Raw genomic sequence first — 20,704 nt, forward strand, 5'->3', positions numbered from 1 at the left:
GTGGAACAAGGGATTTATAGAAATGAAGGGAGATGAAGGGGACGAGGGGCTTCTAATTTCTTGAGAAAATTTTCGGAAGTAGGGAGGCATGTTAGGAAGCAGGAAAAAGTAGAATTTCAAGCGGCACTATGCTTCTGGGTGAAGTGCTGCGCGTAGGGCAATGAGCCTCAAAGACCAAAATTTCACAAAATTTTTTGCAATTTCCTCTTCTACAAGTAAGTTTCCCTACTTCACTTGATGTTTCGATTGCACATTTAATGTTTTATACATCTCCTTCACTCTTAATATCAAACCCTAGTTTTCCACTACAAACCCTAACTAGCTTGTTTTGTTGAAAAATGTGCAACAAGAAATGATAAATTTAGAAAGTGCTAAAAATAGAACTGCTAAAAAATAGCACTTCTAAAAATAGCAGTTTGGCCAATGAGCATTTTGGCCACCTTGGGTGAGAGGTGAAACTGCTAAAATTAACATCTTCTTATGGTTCCCTTCCTATTATAGCAGTACTTGGTCTATCTATAGGAAGTAAATCTGAATTTGGTCTTACCTGCAGTTTGGAATATTAATTAATTAATTCTCCATAAGTTAATTAGTTAAGGAAAAGCAAACTTGAAGTCTATGTGAGAACATGCAATTATTTCTCCACTAATTGGGGAATGTGTCCTTGATTTGCTCCACTTATTGAGGAATTAAGGATGAGTTCTATATTGAGAGGATCAATTGACTTAATTTAACTTAGTCAAGTTCAGTTAGATTAATTTAACAAGTTGTTAAATTAATTAGTTTTTTTATGCTTGCATGCATGTGACAACTATTATTTTCAAATAACTGTATATTCACCCATGGATAACTGATGCATGTCAGTTCTAACAAATACCCAGTTGAGATCAGATGTGGGACAGTGTACTATCAGATGCTAGGATATTTCTAGTAAGTATTCCTTGCATGCAGAAGGAAATAGGAGCATGGAGGACTTGTGTAGCCTATATATTCAGGCCTAGGTAGTCCATGAGCTTCATCATCAGAGTACAGAGAGAGTAGGATAGATTTTGAGCTGATTCTTTTTGTATGTTGTTGAGGATTTCCACTTGATTGATAATACAGTGTTGGGGTTTTATGTTGGTGCTTTCCCGAGTGATATATTTTGTGTTATGTGTGATTGATTCCTTTTTATCAGTTATATGTGTTCATGCTTGATGTTGCTCATGTTCAATTAAGCTTCTGCTAAGCTTATGGTAGATGTAGATCTAGTATTATGCTTTAGTACATTGCATATATCAGTTGGATCTGCAGATGAAATTTCTACATGATATCAGTGAGCTAGCTGATTTGTAGAGAAAATTTTACATTGTATCAGAGTTAGGTTTTGTAGAAAAATTCTACATGGTATCGGAGCACAGGTGATCAAGGAAGAAAAGTATACAAGAAGGAAGAAGTTTGTGGTTTCTGAGTATTGAATTGAGTTCTTATCACATCTATTTCACCGATGACGTTCTATGGTTTCAGGCTTGAGTATGCTCTTGATGGAAGCTCAAGCTATATAGCTTGGAAGTATCGCATGGAGGCAGTATTGGAAGATAACAGCCTTAAGGAATTCATTGATCAAGAAGTCACTAAGCCTACTGATGCTACTCAACTGGCGGAATGGAAGAAGTGTATGGCTAGAGCTAGGAGAATTCTCTTGGAGGGAGTGCGAGATCACATTGTCTCGAGCCTCCATGGGAAGGAGACTCCATTTGCAATGTGGAAAACATTGAAAGATTTATATCAGAATAACAGTGATCAGAGGAAGCTAGCACTGAAGAACAAACTTCAAAAGATCAAGTGTGAAAAGGATGAGACGATCTCTAGGTATCTGACCAAGCTCATCACATGCATGGATGAGATTGCAAGTGTAGGGGTCGTGACAGCTGATGATGATATGGTGAGTCTAGCACTCCTTGGCCTTCCTAAGAGCTGGCATAGCTACCAGGACTCGGTTAATGGAAGGGATAAACTGCCAGATTAGGAATTACTATGGTTGGATTTGATGCAGGAGGAGATCAGATGGAGCACCAGAGACGGTTCTTCATCCATGGAGGATGAGGAGAACTGTGCCTTAGCGAGTAAGGCAAAGAATGAGAAGGAGAAGGTTTCTCTTTCTGAATCCAGTTCTTCCAATGGTGGGAAGAAGGTTGACAAATCGAAAGTGCGATTGTTTCGTTGTCATGAGGTGGGCCAGAATGCTGCAAATTGTCCACAGAGGAAATCTAAGAAGGGATCTGGGGAAGGATCTGAAGGTGAGGCACTTGCTTCACAGTTTGAGTTGGATTTCACACTCTTCGCATGCATGGTTTCATCCATGGTGGGAAGTGGTTGGTTTCTTGATAGTGGAGCTTATTTCCACATGACCGACGACAAGAGTTTGTTTAGTACTTTGGAGGAGAAAGATCTCCAGATACTCATAGTGATGGGTAATGATGAGAAGTATAGTGTCTCAGATGTAGGCATGGTTATTTTTCAGACGGAGCATGGAGTTCGCCTTACCTTGACCGATGTCAAGTATGTACCAGGACTGAAGAGAAACTTGGTGTCGATCATGATGCTGGAAGATAGAGGCTATGATGTAGTCTTCTGTAAGGGAAAAGTTTTCCTTAGACACATTATCACTAGACAGGTGAAGCAGATTGGTTCATGGGTCAAGAACCTGTATGCTCTTGAGGTTCAAGATGCATGCAAAGCCTTAAGTAGCAAGGAAACTGATGGAGACTTGGTGGTTGAGAGGGAGGGTATATTACCTCTCAACATGCAGCCCCAGAAGAAGTCTCAGACGATTGTGGAGGAGCCACAATTGGTGTAGCAGCTTCAGGAGGTTGTGGAGCAGCCACAACAAGGGAAGCTGAGTGGAGATCGAGTAGAGACATATACTCATGCAGAGACCTCCAGTTGGGGGAAACTTAGAGCCAGGTGGGCAGAGGGATCACATGCAGCCATACCTCCAGGTAGGAGGTGGGGTGATATAGAGTAATCGTCCCAAGGAGGAGGGGCAGGATCCTTGAGGTACCCAACCTCTTGGATGAGACCTTGCTACGGGAGCCCTGATGTGGAGTATCAGGAACTGACTGATTGGGTAGAGATAGATGCGGATGGAGCGGCAAAGAGAGCTACAGTGCAGGGAATCCCATGACAACACAGAGCATGCAGGCTGCAGCAATGCGAGAGGCACAAGTGTGTTGCACAGTGCAAGGTAGCACAAAGAAAGGTGCAATGGTGCGAGATGCATGGAGATGTTGCAGTAGCGCAGAGGTCAGAGAGGGAGCACTTGTCAGCAGCAGGTAGAGCTTCAGCATCAGAGTATGTTTCTAGCCCAACAGAGTGGTCAGTTGGGAGTTTTTTTGTTCTGAGTGTTGCTGGAGCAACCACACTTGGTAGATGTGTTGCATGCAGAACATTCCAGAGTTACAGGATCAAGTTCGAGAGGAAGCCTTTCTTGTTGAGAGGGAGTGTTGAAAAATGTGCAACAAGAAATGCTAAATTTAGAAAGTGCTAAAAATAGAACTGCTAAAAATATCACTTCTAAAAATAGTAGTTTGGCCAATGATCATTTTGGCCACCTTGGGTGAGAGGTGAAACTGCTAAAAATAGCGTCTTCTAAAAATAGCATTTCTGGGTCCCTTCCTATTTATAGCAGTCCTTGGTCTATCTATAGGAAGTAAATTCAAATTTGGTCTTACCAGCAGTTTGGAATATTAATTAACTAATTCTCCATGAGTTAATTAGTTAAGGAAAAGCAAACTTGAAGTCTTTGTGAGAACATGCAATTATTTCTCCACTAATTGGGGAATGTGTCCTTGATTTTCTCCACTGATTGAGGAATTAAGGATGAGTTCTATATTGAGAGGATTAGTTAACTTAGTTTAACTTAGTCAAGTTCAGTTATATTAATTTAACAAGTTGTTAAATTAATGAGATATAGTTTGTTGATGCTTGCATGCATGTGACAACTATTATTTTCAGATAACTGTATATTGACTCATGGATAACTGATGCATGTTAGTTCTGTCAGAGACCCAGTTGAGATCAGATTTGGGATAGTGTACTATCAAATGCTAGGATATTTCTAGTAAGTATTCCTTGCATGCAAAAGGAAATAGGAGCTTAGAGGACTTGTGTAGCCTATATATTCAGGCCTAGGTAGTCCATGAGCTTCATGATCAGAGTACAAAGAGAGCAGGATAGCTTTTGAGCTGATTCTTTTTGTATGTTGTTGAGGATTTCCACTTGATTGATAATACAGTGTTGGGGTTTTATGCTGGTGCTTTCCCCAGTGATATATTATGTGTTATGTGTGATTGATTCCTTCTTATCAGTTATATGTGTTCATGCTTGATGTTGCTCATGTTCAATTAAGCTTCCACTAAGTTTATGGTAGATGTAGATCTAGTATTATGCTTTAGTACATTGTATATATCAGTTGGATCTGCAGGTGAAATTTCTACATGATATCAGTGAGCTAGCTGATTTGTAGAGAAAATTCTACATGTTTTTCCCATTACCTATCATTATAACTAAAACCCTTTTTACATCATTTCCTTTCCCCTAATCCATATTCCCTCATCTATCCATTGTTCTCAAAACCCTCTCCCTCACCCTCATGATTCATAATTTACCCATAAGTGCCTAAATTCACTCAAAACACATCCCTACAAACTCATCCCCAGTATGGTCGCCAATATGTTATCACCTAGAATGACCTCAAGCTGAAGGGAGGTAATTCCAGGGTAACCACAAACCAAGCTTAGCCTGGTAGCTAGCCCTACCTGGCTGAGAGATGGCTCTCTCCTTATGGATCTTAGTCAAGATGACTGGATCAGGAACAAGATTTTATGCTAGGTATAGTAGCTCAAAGGTTTTGATAGGTTTTGTTGGTGTTTTTCCAGATCAGGAGGACCTAGGCAAAGTGAAAAAAGTGAGAGAGGTTTCTTTCCACCATAGACCCAAGAAGAAAAACCTCCTTCAATTTTTACACAGGTCTCATGGTTTGGGAGAAATATCCAAACAATAATTTGCCACAGGAGAGTTGCTACACTTCTGGAGTGACCTCGGGAAAATAATGTTTTCTCCTAGATGGAATGACCAAATGACTTGCTTGAGACAGAGAGATTTCCAATGAGCTATCATGAGCTCAATTTAGAGTCGAGGCAAACCTCCAAAAGTTGACTGAAACAGCACTCTTCATTTTGGCAGCCTCATTCTACACATTTTGACCAGTCTTGGGAGATTGAGCTTTTGACAGGGAAAATGAACTCCAAATGGAAAAATTCAAGATGTTATGGAAAGTAGACTCGATAATATTTCCAACGAGCTATCCCACACCCAATTTGGACATCATGAAGGTAGTCAAAAGTGGGTTTGAAGTGGCGTTGTGCTTCTGGGTGAAGGCGCTGCGCGTAGAGCAATGAGCTTCAAAATCACCTCAAACACCAAAATTTCACAAAAATTTTTGCAATTTCCTCTTCTAAAAGTAAGTTTCCCTACTTCACTTGATGTTTCACTTACACATTTAATGTTTTATACATCTCATTCACTCTTCGTATCAAACCCTAGTTTTCCACTACAAACCCTAACTAGCTTGTTTTTCCCATTACCTATCATTATAACTAAAACCCTTTTTACAGCATTTCCTTTCCCCTAATCTATATTCCCTCATCTATCCATCATTTAAAAACCCTCTCCCTCACCCTCATGATTCATAATTTACCCATAAGTGCCTAAATTCACTCAAAACTCATCCCTACAATCCCTAAAGCATCCCACTCATTCCCATCTTCATTGTCTAAGATTGTGAGAGAGGTTTTTGTTAGCCTGAGGTCAATCTAGGTGATAACAAAGGGTAATGAGGGTTGTGCTAGGGAATGTTGGCTCCCTCTAGTAAAAAAGGTTCAAAGATTAGATTTATTTACTGAGGGGTTAATTTCTGATAAGTTTCTATCATATTTTCACTATAAAGTGGATGAAGCGAACCAGGAACAACAACTTGCATGACTTGTAAAAGTGACTCAAAAGTAATATAAAACAAGGGGTTTTCATTTTTGGCAATAATGAATCTCTTACTAGGTAAATATCGAACTGAACACCACATGAAAAATTATGGAAAGTGATGGGTTTATGGAAAAAAATTAGGGAAAGAAGGATTCCCAAAAGGAAAAACCATCACTATGGTCTTGAAAACATCAGAATGTTGAATTTTTCAATTCATAAAGGTCAAATTCACACTGTGTTTCCACAATATTATCATCTCAATTGATTAAAGGCATCTCATCAATTTATAGTGAAGTAGAGGGAGGTGGGGCTTTGGATTTGGTTTCACCTTCTTGAATATTTCCCATACTCATAGTTGCAATAGATATGGACAAAAATAAGAGAGTGATTAGTATAATTACCCGGTGATTGGCAAGTTGTTAAATCTATGTTTTGATTGTTGTAACTTTGTTACTATGGTTTGTTTATCTCGACTGATAAAATGACCCAATGATCAAACGAAACAAAACCTTTATATTTCCACATGATGCCCTTTTCGTTGAAATTTTTGTAATAAACATTTGGAAACAAAATTCTTTGACAAAACCCTGAACCGTGGTGGTAATGTGCGCGGGGGGGTAGGGTGGTAAGTATTTTTATGAGTCGAGGTTCTCTTTTGATATAGATCCACCACATATACCAATGTATTTTTATGAATACAACTAATAGCGGACACCCCCCCCCCCCCCCCTTCCGCCACCTCATGATAAACATCGAACATGGGGGGGGGGTTCGCTTTTGATCTTCATATGTTGATTTGTGCACACATATCTACATTGTGCAAAGAATCACAGGTATTATGCCAATACTTTATTTTCAAATCTATCAAACATGTTTGCAAAAAGCGTTTATTTAAGTTTTTATTTAATATATAGCACTTTATAGAATATAAGCTATACATTATTTATACAAAGTGCAAAGAAAAATAAAACTTATTTGGAAAAATTTTGGAAAATTTTTTGACAAGAAAATGTTACAACAATCTCCATGATTGCATTAGTTCTATCAAGGATCCCTATTTCTTCTAATTCCCACTTTGATTTGGTGTTCAGAAATACCTATTTCTCCTAGCTTACGCTTTACAATCAAGGTGCTTTTTTAATTTACAATAATAAATTTAGAATTTCATATTAATACATATCATTTTATTAATATAAAGCTACATATTAATCTTTACAAAGTGCAAAAAATCAAATATTCAAAATATTTTTTTGGAATTTTTTTATGACAAGAAATTATTACAACAAGGACAATATTGTTGCATCGATTTATTAAAATGATGATTTTGTGTTGATTTCTTCATTAAAATTTAGACCGTCTGGGACAAATTATTTACTGCATCGATGGCCACATCCTCCTGGTGTCTATGTCTCCCAAGGGTCTTCGACCTTCGACAATCATGGTCTATGCTTCCTCTAAAAATAAGGCCGCCACTATTACCATGAGTCTTCTCGTGCTTCAGAAGAATGAAATCGTAGCTTATTCCATTGAAGGATAGTATTCAATTATCCATCCATGTCAGCACATGATGCCATGAGATTTGAGATGTGTGGTGTGTATTTGATAAAGGACCTAATCTAATCTAGACACATAGAAAGGATATAAGTGTAAAAGCCTTCGTACACACCTCAGAGCCATTGACATCTTCCACTGGGATCGGAAGCCCTCGTGGTGGTGGCACCAATACATCCACACCTAAGGAATGCAAAACTATAAATTAAACATTGCAACTGCAAAAAAATACATACAAATATCAAATAATACTCCATTTCCATCATATATGTCACTGGTAGTGACATAATAATAAAATTTAAAATTCTATATTAATACATAGCATTAATCTTTACAAAGTGCAAAAAATCAAATATTCAAAATATTTTTTGGATAAAAATTATGACAAGAAAATGTTACAACAAGGACAATACTGAGGTTGTGAATGAAAAATATCTAGGTTTTTTTAGTATGATGTTACAACTAGGTGTTATCCTAGATATAACTGCCTACTTGGCTCAATCAATCAATATCTAGTTTCAACATTTTCCAAACGTTAGATGTTTTAGATATCCTTCAAATATCATTCATCTATTTCTATGTATGTATGTTAACAAGTTCAGCCATCTAATTTTAAGTATTCTAGATGAATAAAGGGAGTTGAAGTCAATGGGTGATTGGATGAGTTTAATCAGAAAGGAAGATCCAAATGAAGGGTTTTTCTCATTATTTGTCCTCTTCTTTACTTGTGGTTTTTACTATTATAAATGATCATTTTTTTCTTAGAGTTTTCCCCATCACCCCCACATGCCACGTATGCTTTTCCTTTCATCCAACCATTTACCACGTCACCCCTCGTAAACCTATTCATGCCCAGTCCACCCTCCACATGGAAGGTCCCACCTCCTACTGACACTAAATTGGCATAACCCAACCCAAAACTGACTCGCACAATCAGATCTAATAGTGACAAAGGTGTTCCATTTGATAGTTGTGGGTCTTCCATGCCATAAATTTGCGTCGACATTGATGTGACATAGCAATGCATAGGGGCGCACATGTTACTCTCATACCACACATGCCCAGGCAACCCTCCACATGGCGAACCTCACTTGTTGATGTATGCATGATATCATCCAAACTTTTATGACAAATCTGACCCTCACACGTTTCGTGCCCTAACTAGTATAAAAGGAGAATGGGGGGGACTTTTTAAAAATTTCTATTGTTACTATCCATCTGACTTCTATGCACCTATAACAGTAATTTTCCAAAATCAGTAAATCTTGAGTCCACGTCTTACAATTATGATGATGATATCAGTACCCGGGATCTGCGCATGGTAGCATTTGACATGAGAAAGTATGTTCATGTTTTAGGTGAGTAAGTGGACTCCTTAATAACATCATAGATGATCGAAGAGTCCCAGATTCCACTTCCAAAGCAAAGACAAGATTTAGAAATCACTAAGACAAAACTCTTTCGGGCATGGGAACACATTAGGAGAATGGAAACTAATATGGAACTTCTAATAAAAGAGAACTCTAACAAACCTTCTCTTGACACACTTAGGAAGATAGTATGGGTGTGAATAATAAACACGGTGGGAAAAAACTGGAATCATTTGGAATTTATTCAAGAAATCATAGAGAGAGTGAGGGGATCATGTAGAGAAATAATGACCATTGAGAATATTATTGGAGATTCCCCCTCCAAGGCTAACGTAATTGTAGACTTCCTTAACCAAGTGCCTTAGGAAGAAGTGGCAAAGTTCAATGTTAACAAGTCTAAATGGATGACAAGAACCAACCAAACAATAAGAAAAATGAATTGGTGATGATGGCTACAGAAGAGGTGAAATAATTGATGGAAGAAATTGAATGTTTTAAAATAAAATGTGTGATGCTTTACCAAAAGTATTTTCTAACCTTCTTTGATAATGATGGAAACTTTCTCCCCAAAGAGTCCTCCATGAAAATCCCTGCTGCAATTAAATAAGACCATAAGGGGTTTTATAGAGAAATAGCATGCTCTCCACGAGAAGGAGATTATAAAATTATATAATGATAATTATGAAGTTATGTATAGGCTCAAGAATATTTTCAAAGAGTGAGGTTGAATTGAATATGAAGACATTACGAGTTTGGAAGAAGATATCATATAGGCTTGGTCATGTGATATTACATACGATAGAGAGTGCCATACTATGATGGACTTGTACTAATGGGCTATCCAACAGGGCTTTACGTCAATATTGCAAGTAGCCTTAAGAGATCTAAGTTCCAACTCAATACCTTCATCCCATCATACACGACTTCAACAATTGGCACTAGCATTGACATTGCCATTAGCATGACCATCACCATTGTCGACAACTCAACCATGGTATCAGCCATCTTAGGGAGCACCCAACCAAGAGATAGAATGCCCAACCCACAACCAAGAGAGAGAATGAAGATCTATTATAGACAAATCTAAAGGGACCCACTCCAGAGCTGGCGAGATCCTTCAAGAAACTTCTAGAAGAAGTTAGTTAAAATACAATTAGTAGTTTTGTAATGATGTTTATGACTTATGCATTGTAATGATACTTTCTTGAAAACTTGTGATGAATGTTTAATGAACATGATTTTCAAAGGAATAATTAAATATTAGTTAGATTCTAATTAGTTTTATTGCAGTCAACATAGAAATAAACATGCTTTCTTGTGACATTTTATAAGGGGGTAATAAAATGTATGATACTTGAACCTAAACTCATCTCCTAATACAACAATAAGAATCAAGGCAGAACTACACAGTCATTTCATAACAATGCATTCACAGGAACAATATTAATATACAGTCTTATTACTACAACTTTGAATCATCTTTGTTTTCTTGTTGGAGTTTTAGGCAAAAAATGAACGAATTAGAATATTAAGTCCATAAACCAAAGAAATACATTTAGCAATATTTCAGATTATTATAAATGGATCCATGCGCTAAAAACTATTAACATAATAGAAAACTTGAATCACACTTATATGTTCATAGGATCTACACTAAAAACCAATGTAGTGTGACTTTTGGGCCCCAAAATATCACAAGAATAAATTATTAGAAGAAAAAATATGAAAACACAAATTCTTAAAACTTCTCTTCAAATATTTCCACAAAGGCAAGCTTCTACTTGGCGTTACAAAGTTCTTTGGCTATAACCAAGAGGAAGTTGTTATTCCCTAATTAATCAGCTACAACTAAAAGGAGCTACAATCCTTACTTTATCAGCTACCACTGGAAGGGGCTCAAATCCCTAAAGTTTACCATCCACTACTTGAAGGAGCTACAACCCCTAACCTACAAGCTACCACTTGCTTGACCTTTGTGATTCATCTTGAGATTTTAGTTAACTTCATCTCTTCTACTTGCATGAATATTCGTTTTTTCTTATCTCACACTTCTGTCAAGTTTTTTGAATTTGGTATTTAAATTTTATAACTTTTCTTAGCTATCTCTATAAGATAATCTAATTTTAACTATTTTTTTCCTCCATTCTAGTAAGTTACATGATTTAGTATAGGTTTTTCTAAATTTAGTGCATCACCAAATTTAGCTAATCTGCTAAATTTTCCTCCAACGTGTCCATTCCACCATTATATATGCCAATTCATTTCATGTTAAACCTTCAATATAGGCCCAAAGTTCTCTAACCAAAAATCATTGCATATAAATTTCCATGGGCCCCTTCTGTGTTATAGCCCTGAGAGATTATTTAACACTGTAATTTTTTTTGTGCCTTAAGTCATAATGCTACGCAAAATCACATCATGGTAGCTTAATATTTATCCCCCAACTCTTACTCAGTGAACCTTTACAAACACCTCTTGGATTTGTACTACAGGGTTACATGTCATTTGGGACCATCGCTCTCTATATAAGCTGATACCACTAGTCTTCAACTCTAGTTGTATATGCCATTATGTTCTAGAGCCTCGTCATCTTGGAGGGTTTCCAGTTTTGCTTACTTTGAAACCTATGGGGTATCTGGTTCGAGATGATGTGCCACAATGGGACCTCTACCAAAATCGCACACCAATCATGTCCTAGTCAGGGTGCGCTGACATTGCCACCTATGATTCACCATGTCCTAACACTGATTCAGCCCACACCTTGATGTGTGTTACACCATAAACTCCCTAGGTGTAGTTTTCATAGTTACTTGTCTAGATGGTGCCATGTTTGCATCATCAATGCCACATGATGCCTCTTAACTGGTGACATGTGTCACCCATATTTGTCCCACTTGGTTATCTGAAAATGTCAAAAACACATGCCACATGTCACATGCCTAAACTGCAACATTCCATAGTGCTTTAAAACTATATAAAAGTGGGTTTTTTATACGAAATATTAAAGGCTTTAGAGAACAGACATATATGTGGTGTAATCATCGAACATGTGCATATATACAACTAGTAGATGAGAGGCGAGAGTCCACACCTTGTCAAATTTTAACTAGGGAGGACGCCCCAGGTTACGTTGTTTTCATATACCACTAATCTCCATGATCTACGACCAAGGTTAAAAGTGACACCATCCCTCTATTTATAGAAAATAGTTAATGAGGGCCTTGCGTAAGTGGTATGTGGTTTCAAAACAACCACACGTCAAAACAACCCATGGTGAGCCAACTTACACATCATGATCACCTGCTCGTCAATGCATTCTATGTCAAGTGAACCTACGAGGTTAAGTAAACCACGTAATTGTACACGTGCCAAAATAACGTGATTCGAAGACCCTTAAAACTCTATTCTCCCGCTATATTTTTAAACATAAAAGTCATGGTTTAAGTCAACCATTCGTTTATTCTATTACATGTTGTTAAGGAATTAAATTGGATAATTCTTCAATATGTTGATAATTGTTGGTGCTACCTTGGTGTCCTAGCCTACGCACAATACTTTATTTTGTTGGGTATTTGTAAATTCCCTTCCTTAGTCTCAAGTTTTTCTCTATATATTCAAAATGATCAAAATGAAAAAAATGAAACTTTGTCAATCACAAACTCGATAACATTCCATTATTTGATAGAGAATAATTCATGACACTCATTGTCAATTTGACTTCTTGGCCATATGAAAACAATATTTACATCGCCATAATGATTCAAATGACCTCTTCCATCTGGTTATATCAGTGTTGTTTCATGCAATTCTTCCCTTTATTATTGAATGTCCTAAATTCATCAACTCGTTGGGAAATTCTTTTGTTTCTCAAAAAGGTTTGGTAATATCTACAAAGGGTGAGAATATTTTTCAAGTTACTCCCAATTTCATTTGTAATGCCTTCCAATTTCCCACTACTGATAATTTACAACCATTATCTAATGAAACACTAATTTTTGTTTATAGAACTCTATCTCAATCTGATAAAGTAAATATGTTTAAGCTGGTATTACCCTTAGGATCCCAAGTTTCTCATCCAACCCCTCATTATCCTTTAACAAAATTCTTTGATATTTATTATCATATCTTGGTTTTCATTCTCTCTATTCTAGGAGAGGAAAATATTGAAGAAGTGAATGAAAAAGCTTTAGGTTTTCTTAGTTTGGTGTTACAACTAGATATTACCCACCTAGTTGGTTCAATGAATCAATTTCTAGTTTCAATATTTTCCAAATTTTAGATTTTTTAGATATCCTTCAAATCTAGTTCATTTATTTCTATATATGCATGTTGACAAGTTTAGCCATCTAAATTTAAGTATGCTAGATGCACAAATTCAACTGAAATTAGTGGATGATTAGACAAGTGTAATTAGAAAGAAGGAGCAAAATGAAGGATTTTCTCATTATTTGTCCTCTTTTGTGTCTGTGGCGTTTACTATTATAAATGATCAAGTTCCTACTAGAATATTTCCTAAGGTAAAGGAACAATTACAACTCAGTGAGAACATCAAAGTGTGAGATTGGTTCCTTTTTTACGATTACACGGAGATCCAAATACATGGAGTAGAAGTACAACCTTACCACCTTTTAATATTATTGCCAATGAGGATTTTCTCTCTAGAATTTATAAGACAAATTTTAAATGTTGATCAAATACATTTTTTCTCTAGGTGTAAGGAGTACATGTTTAAACTTGAGACTTGAGAAGGTTATGGGACCCTTTATTGTTAATACTAGAGATGATCAGGTGATCAATTTTAAGCTCAAAAATTAAAGTGTCTAGAACTTCTTGAAATCAGTGCCAAATCAAAGAGATCGTCAATTTGAATCCAACACAACTTGAATCACTCAAAACCGATATCGTGTACTCCCAATATCGAGTTATGATTCTTTTCCCAAACAAAAAAAAAATAGCAAGTACAGTGACTATGCAATTTATATGTTGAGTGGGAAAGGTGATTGGGCAGGTTGACTATACAATGTGGGCCAATGATAGGCTACCACTTTTACTCTCTGTATTGACTCAAATTTTCTATTTTTTTATTGGTCGAAGAGGATTTTAAGTGGTCCAATGGATAGAAGCCAAGTGGGCTAATGGATGGCTACCACATGGCCTCCCAATGGTGGTGTAAAATTTATGTTATGGGCCAAACTTCCCTCACAAGAATCAAACATAAGACCAGTCAAGTAACATCACAACGCCTTACTATTGTGCCAAGGTTGGTACTTATTAAACATTAGTGGCACAATTATATTTATCATGTATCCCGTTTGTATTTGGGGGATGGGGCTAGGGTTAAGCCCTAACCCCTGGTCACCCCACACCCATATGACCGCAGGCAAGGGATTTAAGTGCATGGGCTTAGCCTTGGCCCATGGTTCCACACCATTAACGTGAAGCACCAATAAACAAAGGGGTAGAAGCATGGGGACCAACCCGGGTCATATGACACTCTATGAAACCATAACAGAATGTTAACAAGTCGGGTGTTTGGGTAGAGCCCAGACCCTAGGGCATATGCAGGTGCATGGGAATAGTGACAGAGCACTAGAGCGCTTAGGTAAAAGGTGCTACAGGGTAGGGGTCAGCCCTTGGTCATGAGCATTCCCATAAGACCACATACCGAAAGCCAAGAGCACAGAATAGTTGGGGGCTAAGAAATGGGACCAACCCACAGTCATAGAGCCACCATGGAAACACATGATATTGTCTCGATGAAGGTTTGTGAAGGGCACAAAGGTATGGCCCCATCCTAGGCCATATGGCCCTTAATGTGACCACAAGCTCTAAGTTTCGGTGCTCGGTGGAGGTTTGCAACGGGTGCAGGGTTTAGGGCCAGCCCCAAGGTCATATGACCTTTAACAAGACCACGCGCCAATTGTTGGGGTCTCCTACGAGTAGGGCAGGCCATTGGCCCAATGCTCGTACCTGTGGCACTTCACACGATCTCGTCCCTGAGTTTTAGGGGCTTAAGCAGCGAGGGCAGGCATTAAGGCTCAGCCCTCGGCCCCATGTGGCTGCATTTTTCAGATTAATGGGTCCGAGGCTAAATTAATAATCCAATAAAATGCACCGGTGAATAAATAAATTGTCACTCCTTTAGCCATTTTCAGGTAGATTTGTAGAACCGATAGACAGAAGGGCGAATTTGTACAATGATTAACAGTCAAATTCATGAGAGAGCTTGGAAACTCATAACGTTTTGAGTTTTTATCAAAATTGAGCTCAGAAATAGGATACCTAGGGGTTTTTCAATGTTATGAATCCATTAGTAACCTATAATTTCTAATTTGAGCACATTGTCAGAGTCATGTTTCAGGTTTGAGACAAAAGATGTATGTTTCAGTCAGGGTTTGGTAGCAGTTCTGGGAGGTATTTGGCCATGGAGAAGACCTTGTAGGGGTATTCTCACTTCTAAAAGGCTACTGCAGTAGCTATAACTAGCAGGGTGCAGGTCAGGTTCAACTTCTCTTAACATGAAATTTTGAGTATGTGCTTCAATATGGAACTGAAGGGTTCATGTTGTTTTTAGCTCATTTCAGTTGAAGTATGCCATATTTCTAGGACATTTTTTGAGTTGTTGTTGTTGTGAGAGTTCTTTGTAGGAAAACATTACCTTGTAGGGGTAATAGCCACATGTTTACTTGCAAAAAATGTTTATGTACTTCATTTTGGATACTGAATATATGAGTGGCCTATTCATGTTGATAAGCCCAGAGATGTAGCCTAAGAGGGGTGAACTCTATCAACAAACTTTTGTATTGCTCTTCTTTATGCCTGCATGGATTATGTGTTATTATGTTCACTATGTTAAGTTACATATGAAGAACAATTCATGATTTGAAGAGATAATGGTAACCTGTTTGTTTCAAGACCAAATTTTACCTTACAAAGCGTCGACACGGTCCTAATTTGTGTTTTATTTTATTTTGAAAAAGAGGAAGAAATAAACTAATCTAATTTTAGTTCAGTTTGGTATCACAACACTAGTTGACCAAGTTGCAAGAATGGGTAGCAAAAAGAGTATTCAAGAGCTAGAGGAGCAAATTTTGGCTCTTCATATGGAGAACATAGAGTTAAGAATGATGTTAGAGATAGTTGAAGAGGAGAAGAGACACATGCACTTTGTGTTGCAGCAAGTGCTTGATGAGCAAGTTGTAGAAAGCTCTACTCCAGTACCAACAAGAGAAACCTACAAAATGAGGCTAGTATGTGATCATGGTTCAAATAGTGGTTTTGGACCATGTGTGGAAGATGTTACATGTGAATTTTGCAAATATCTTCAAGAAGCACACCATATTCCAGTGGATAATAGTGGGTGGTTAAAGTCATATACAAGTTTTCCATCACCTTCATCATCAAAAGCTAAAAGGATGAATGATAAGTTTAAGGATGTAATTAGCATATGAAGATCCACACCTTCCATTTATATGCATAACAACTATTTTGCAGTTTTCGAGAAACATACCAAAGGCATGGGTATGAAGTTTCTTTCCAAGATGGGATATGAAGGTAGAGGCCTCGACATAAATGGCCAAGGTATTACCAATCCAATTATGGTTGAGGAGAGACCAAAGTATATGGGATTGGGATATGGTTAAAGGAAGTTTGGGGAATTCTCCAAAAATCTTGAGGTACATCAAACATCTGAGAATGAGATGTCACCATCTTGTGACAACTTCCGAAGTTGCAACTCTAGAGACGAGTATAACTCTCAAGAGTGGTTTCCAATGCATGGAAATTTTGAATACTTATGGAATTAATACCCTTGTACATTTTGTGATGCAACTGACCATTGCGTGGATGTATGTGAGAAACGTATGATAATGGTTAAAAGAATGAACCAAATTGTAGGCATCAACACAATGACTTTATTTCACATGAGAGAACTTCTATGTCAGCAAACAAGAAGAAGTATTTATGTGCTCATTGCAAGGTGCATGGACATGAACTAGATGATATTGGAAGTTCCATCTGGACCTTCCTTCAAATAAAGGTAAATAGATTATGCTACATAATGCAAGGGAAAGAAAAGGTGGTAAAGAATATTCTCCACAATCCTAAGCGACCTTCAAGACAAAGAAGATCCAAGAAGAGAACCCATGAGCCTAGGACAAGCAAAGTTTGGGTAGACTTATTGTAAAGTTGTTTTGTAAAATTTTGTAATTACTTGTTGTCATTACCTATTTAGGTACTCTTGTAAAGTGAACATTCATTGTCACTATGTTCAACAAGTAGATGTTTTTCATTGACGTATGTATTATCTTATTATAGTCAACATGTTCAAGGATGTTTGTGAATGTACAATATTGTCGTTCAAAGTTGTCCACAACTTATCATATGTTCACTGATACAAGTATTTGATTTGCAACTTGTTTGAATATAATATTTGTTTTTAAGATTGTATAAGATGACTATGTATTGTAGGCAAGGTTAATCATATCATGGAAAATTTTACAACAATGTACTTTTCACGTACAAGCTCAGATTAAAGACGTTAAAGCAAGTTTATTTTTCTTCTGAATTCCTAGATGGGGTCAAGTTTGTCTTCAACAGTTTAAAATTCAAGATGAAGTGTTTTTGGAGCTATGCAAATATGAGAGTAGAGAGAATGTTTAGATTCCACTCATCAATATTTTTTTCCTACAACAATGATAAGAATGATGGCTCAATTCTTAACAAGACAACAAGTCTTCATGAGGATGATAAGTGAAGTTCTTTGATTTGGGGTTAAAGGGCACCAATTGAAAATTTTTCATTTTCGATTTAGATTTTGGGTATATTTGAGTTCCAACCTCTTTATATTGACTAGGGAAGTAAACTATTGGAGCCCAAAAGTTCCTAGTGGGTAGGTGTGATTAGGTGATCAATTTTAAGCTCAAAAATGAAAGTTCCCAGAACTTATTGAAACCAATGCCAAATCGAAGATCTCACGAATCTGAATCCAACAAAATTCAAATCACTCAAAACTGATAGCATATGCTCTCAATATCGCATTCTGATCATTTTCCAAAACAAGCAAAATTTTTACATGTACGTTGATTGTGCAGTTTGTACATTGATTGGGCAAGATGACTAGGTAGGCTAACTGTACAATGTGGGCCAATGATAGGCTACCACTTTTCCTCGTTTGATTGGCTCAAATTTTCTATGTTTTTATTGGTCGAAGTGGATTTTAAGTGGTCCAATGAATAGAATCCACATGGGCCAATGGATGGCTACCACGTGGCCTCCCAACAGTGGTGTAAAATTTATGTTATAGATGTGACTTCCCTCACAAGAATCGAACATGAGACTAGTCAAGTAACAACACAACGCCTTACCGCTATACCAAGGGTGGTACTTATTAAACATTGGTGGTGTAATTATATTTATCATGCATCCCATTTGTATTTGGGGGATGGGGTCTGGGATAAGCCCTAGCCCCCGATCACCCCTGCCTACAGGACCTCACGCGGGGGAGACAAGGGCATGGGCTTAGCCCCAACCCATGGTTCTGACACCAACATATATCAACCACCAGACCACACCATTAACACATAGCACCAAAAAAATAAGGGGTGGAATCATGGGGACCAACCCTAGTCATATGTCACTCCATGAAACCAGTGCAAAGTGTTAAAAATTTGGGTGCTTGGGTAGATCCGCAGCCCTACAGAATATGCAGGTGCATGGGATCGACAATGGAGCACTGAAGTGGTTGGGGAAAAGGTTCTATAGGGTAGGGGCTAGCGCTTGGTCATGACCGAACCCATAGGACCACATATCGAAAGCTTGAAGTGCAAAATAGTTGGGGGCTAAGACATGTGACTAACCCACGGTCGCAAAGCCACCATAGAACCACATGTTATAAGCTTAGTGTAGGTTTTTGGATGGCACTAAGGTATCAATCCATCCCAAGGCATATGGCCCTTAACAGGAACACAAGCCCATAGTTTGGGCGCTCGAAGAAGATTTTCAACGAGTTCGAAGTTTAGGGTTAGCCTTGAGGTCATATGACCTTTAACAGGACCAGGCATGTTACACAGTATTTTGTCACACCTCTTGCTCACTTCGTGTTCCATTTAGTGCCAAAACATTGACAACTATGCAACATATCTATAATGATATACAAACCAAAACCTCCTTGAAGAACCAAAGGAAAACTGCCCTAAGTCAATTCTGAAGAAGGTTAGCTAAAACCCTAATTTTTAGGCTAGTGTGTTTTACTCCACTACCTACCCATGCTGATGGAAAGTTTGCTCTGTTTTACACTAATGCTGCAAGCAAGGGTTTTGATATGAAAAACCACGTTGAACCTCTTCTAGCAGGTTTCCCCAAACTAGAGGAGAAGCTTCGTGCATTAGAAACTTTGAGAACAACGAATTCAATATTCGTTGTTGTTAATATGGTTGATCTCTACCATTTGGAATTCTTGATCTTATCATTATGGGATTTCCCCTTGCGATGTGGACCTTCCTCCCTCTTTTGTGGATTCCTAACTCCCTCTCCCTTCCTATAAATTAACTCCCTCCCATCCCCAAATGGCTGGTCATTGATTGCGTACATTCCTATACTGAGATTATGCCCAAATGTTGCCCATTCTAATTTGGAACAAGGAGTGCTTGAAGAGTCCTTTCTTGCACTTTGGAATCCACCAAAAGGAGGTATCCAACATCAAGGCATAGGTTGTATGCTTCCCTTTTTAGCTTATTAATATATACATCTGATGTTCACTTTCCATAATTGTGTAAATTTTTATGCTTTTAGCTTAATACTCCTTTATCTATTAAGTATTTTATGTTTGATGTATGCCATATACGTTCTTGTACCTTGTATAGCTCTCTGATCTTTCTGGTAGGTACTCGGATGTGAAGAACAAATGAGGAGCGAGCCTAGAAGTAAAGGAATCAAATTCATCTCCAAAGGATTGAGCGATTAGCATCAGAGCGACGTAGGCCACTCTCTCTCTGCATTTGTTAAACATGAGCTAGGAAAGTGTATGTTAGTGTGTTTAGTTTGTTGCTAAACCCACTCATTGGGCTAGAGAGATCGCCTTTGTTCAAAGAGGGGATTTATCTTCATAACAAAATGGCGACTCTGTTGGGGAAGCTATAACCTCTTCAATCTCTTTTCTCATCTAATCTCTTGATCCGTTTGACTGACTATCGAGTTCTCAGTTAGTTTGAGTCTGTATAGGTATGCACAATCATTGATTGCTACCTTAGAGTGTTATGTCTAGAGTGTTTGTGGAAATCTTTTTTATTTTTTTCCTTTTTCCTTGCCCAATGCATTTTTTTCTCTAACTGTCGCGCTACCAATGTGTTTTCCTTTGAAACAATCATGTTGATTCCCTGTTCAGCAACAAATTGGTCATTATTGCCACACTAATATCAGAGATACGCACAAATTTAGGGTTTCTCTAACCAAATCCAGTGTGTCTGAGCTCCTAAGGTATTTTCTCTTGTCGAGTGTGATTGGATTTATTGATGTTTGTTTGATTACCTCATTTGATTAGAAAATTCTTGTCTTTTCAAGCTTTCAAGTGTTTTTTTGAAATTGGATTGAGTTTAGGGTTTATAGGTCATTTTATTGTCACTTTCCGCTTGTAAGTGTCACTGCGTTTGTGGTTTGTTGATATGTTAGATCTCGTTAACTGTTAAAATCATTAAAAATATTGATTTGCATTAGTTTCAGTTTGTTTTTTACAAATTTTCTTTTCAATTGTGTTAGGTCATCTT

This window comes from Pinus tabuliformis, chromosome 7 (assembly GCF_031772625.1).
Source record: "Pinus tabuliformis cultivar Carrire ecotype Pingquan chromosome 7, CPIR1, whole genome shotgun sequence".
NCBI classification, from domain to species: Eukaryota; Viridiplantae; Streptophyta; class Pinopsida; order Pinales; family Pinaceae; genus Pinus; species Pinus tabuliformis.